Raw genomic sequence first — 3,933 nt, 5'->3', positions numbered from 1 at the left:
GGCTAGGTTCTTTAAAATCATTCTTTGGATATTTTATAGTTTGTTTACTTGAGAACAGTAGAGTATATTTTTTTGGGAAACAAAGGTAGAAGGAGATGGAAGAGAATGGCAGGAAACAAAGGCCTCTAGTCGGGACACTGGTTCATTAGTTGTGCCTTAACCTCTAAAGTATGTGACCATGTTGCCAGTAGCCAGGTTGTTAAGGCCGACTCTGATACCTTTAGCCAGGCTAGCAGTGCGACTTTAGGGATGTCACTTGGTCGGTTGGTCTGTCCACCATTTTGGTCCATCACCATTGTATGTAGCTCAGATGCTCATGTTACCCTCAGGATTAACCATACTCATTTGGTGATGATTATGGTATCTTCACCTAACAACCTCACAAAGCCAACATTTGTATACGTCCAGTAGGCTACTCTGGTTCATACAGAGTTTTTAAACAAACTAATGATATTCAAATTTCATTACTACTTGATTTAGTGCATAATAACTTACTAAGCTAAGAGGGTGAACCTGCTTAACATCCATCATTATTAGCATTTTTGCACGCTGACATTAGCATTTAGCTCTAAATACCAGTGGGCCTCACACTGCGGTCCAATTACGATTAAGATGCATTTATTTGTCCAAAACACATGCACAGACCTACACATGCAGGTAGGGAAATTTAACCTCTGCATTTAACCCATCTGGTGCAGGACACACAGAGCAGTGAGCGACCATGTACGGCGCCCGGGGAGCAGATGTTGGGGAGTAAGGTGCCTTGCTCAAGGGGGGACTAGACAGGGTAGGGAGAATCCTCTTGGATTTTTGGACAGATCCAGGTTCGTCTTTTTGTTGTTTCTCCGTGGAGTCGAACCAGAGACGAACCAGAGACCCTTTCTTCCAATAGTCCAAGTTTCTGCCACTAGTCCACCGCCTCTCCCTCAGCAACGACTTTTGCCCAACATTTGTGCACGTGTAACCGTGCACTTATGCTGCTTTCACACCAAATATGATGCAAATGTCCACGTTGCTTTACGTGCAGGAGTTTGTGTTTTTGCTTGCAGTCACATGGGCAACAATAATAAACCCACTTATATTTACCGGTTCACCGCCGGAAAAGATGAGGATTACTTTCAGAGGTGAACACATTGATTGTGTTGTACCTGTTGTGGAAAAGCCAGAGAAGCCAGTGCTGTTGTGTGTGGGTCCACGAGACCACCCAGAGACGCACACATCTCGGGGGATTTCACCGTGTCCTTCAGGAGCTGCGTCTGGATGACTGCCGTCCTCAGCGCTACCAGAGGAAGACCAGTAGATGACCTGCTGGCTCGGATCAGATCCAGGACCTGTCTCTAGTGACTTTCATTCTCTACACTTTTGTGACATTTCATCAAGCTAGAGTTCAAATATATTTCAACCCGAGGGAGTGAAATAAATCCTGCAAAATATGTTTAGCTCTTTGCATTGACTTTGTATTTAGTCTCATTGCTTTGCATTAGTGTATTTTTTTATGAGCTCAATATTATGTTGTGCTTTTTTATCCATTTTAAAATAGACACTAAGAAATATATACTGTATATAAAAGTGCATTGAAAAACTAAACAACAAAAACAATTAAAAAAATGTGAAGCACATGGAGGCGCTATGAAACTCTAGAGACCATCGTTAACAAAGATCATTTTTGATTGTTACAAATGTGTGTGGTTGCATCGGTGAATTGTTCTTCACAATCTCAATGGTAGAAGTCGTAGCCACAGCCCAGTATTACCAGTTGACATATTGCCATGTAAGCGGACTGGCTGCATATGGGCCATAGTCCCCTGTTTGCCTGACCCTATATTTACTCATGTTTCTCTAAGCACTGCACAATTAGTTAACAGCACAAAGATTAAGGACGCAGTGGCCGGTGCAGCTCCGCAATCTGCTGCTGTGTCTCTTCAGCAGCGAGCGGATCAGAGAAACAGCCAACCAGGCATCTGTTTCTCCTGGTTTCTCTTTTTTCTCGTTTTCTTTCTCTCTTTCTTCTCTCCATGCATCTTTCTTGTCACCCCCCCCCCCCCCCCCCACCCCAAGCGAGAGAGGAAAGCAGCATCAATCACTGTTAACTGACTGACCACTGTCTGTTGGTGGTACTAAATGGATCTCCACAATTGAATCGAGGCCTAAGTGTGTGGTAAATGCTCTCAATGGGTAAATGAATTTGCGGGTTAACTCGCCCTAAGAGCGTTTAGATAAGGCAAAATAATAAAAACACCTAAAGTAGATATTTTTCTTTTGATATATCGAAAACAAAGCTCAGCTGAAGATCTTAACTCGCACATTCATCACTGCGGGGGCCGGGTGTATTAAAGAGAGAAGCAGCCGCGGGTAACCCAAAGACAATTCAGCTTTATTTTCCTCATATAGATTTGACTGTACACAGTTCATACCATTACACAGAAGGCATAAATGAATAAATTCAGTGCTCTCTTTTACATCTTTTTCAAAGACACATGGCAATAATAAATAGCGTTCATGAAACAAGACGATCAACACGTTTTTCAAACTGTACAAAATTTACAACAATTAAGATGCAAACTTCTGAGGCAACACAGACGTAACAAAACTGCAGTGGCAATGGGTTTGTACAGGAGTTTCATTCAACACCATCAATTACAGCCCGAAATTTACACTGTTAATATGTTAGTCGAGTACATGGTACCGATGAAGCACTTACTGGGTGTCTACTGGTATGTGCAGTGGGTGAGTCTCACGTAAAACCGAATTATACGTATTTAAAAACAAAATCATGGGATATATTAAATGATCAGATTCCGTACAGTTAAGTCTTGAAAAACTAAGTTGGTTGGTTTGATACCCAGCAGCAACAATAATGTACACTGCAGTTCATACATTAAAGACTTCTGTTATTTCCCAAATGTATTTCAAGTAAAAGTTATTTTTAAATAAATGCTACCATAACCAATTTCAAATATATAAAATATTAACACTGTTTTCCAATTTGTCTAGTTTGTTAATTTGTAATAACATTTCTCTACTCCTCACCCTTAAATTAAATTAATTTAGTAATTACTGTAAAGTAATTTAAGTAATCTTTAGACAAAGTTTTTATCTTTTATTCTCAGACTCCATCTTCTTTGCCTGTACTTACATATTACCTCAAAAGTGTAGCTACACAGTAAGTTTAAGTCTCTCATTGATACCATGTACTCACTCAATAATTACAATGTAAATTGTGGCCAGTTTTTCTAAATTGTCTCGGTGGTGTTGCTTTCTGTTTGTTGATTTGCTTTCTGGCTCTCAAATCGGACGCTCTGGTAGAATAAAAAAGGACTTGGCAATTATTCAGGAAAAAGGTGACCTGACCGATTTAGATTTATCATCATCAACAGAGAAACAGAAACAGGGTTGAAGATTGAAGAGGTTGTTTTTTTTTTAAGCAAACCTTCCCTCAGATCAAAATAACCACCGGTCAGATCGAAACGTTTCCTCTTATGGCTCAAATAAAGTGTGTGATTCAGGATCCACTCTTTGACCTGTTGTCCTGTGTGTCACGGGACTTCAAGATGCAGCCGATTGTGGCTCGAAGTGTCAGAGAACACATGAGCCGAGCAGACGCTGAGGACCGATGTGACAGGGGAGTGTCAGCGCTTTGAATGGGGGGAGGGGGGAGGTGGTGGTTGGGGAGGGGGGGGGGGGGGGGTAATCCCTCTGACATGGAGGCCAGGCAGGAGAACCGAACAGGCTGACGACACATCTGGGGTCAGTAAGTAGGTTGGTAGCAGGCAAAGCTAGAGCTCTGCTGCACTGGAGTAGATTAGCGAGAGAAGCCGGAGTCCGATTGACCAAACAGAAGAGCGAACACAGAGAATCTCCTTCCTGCCAATACTTGTCGGTGTTTCCATCTTTTACACGTGTGTAACCATTTCATTCGCTTCAATAATATCC

This window comes from Pleuronectes platessa, chromosome 9 (assembly GCF_947347685.1).
Source record: "Pleuronectes platessa chromosome 9, fPlePla1.1, whole genome shotgun sequence".
In the NCBI taxonomy this organism is placed as follows: Eukaryota; Metazoa; Chordata; class Actinopteri; order Pleuronectiformes; family Pleuronectidae; genus Pleuronectes; species Pleuronectes platessa.
The sequence above is the reverse complement of the archived record's forward strand: the minus strand, read 5'-3'. Positions refer to the sequence as shown.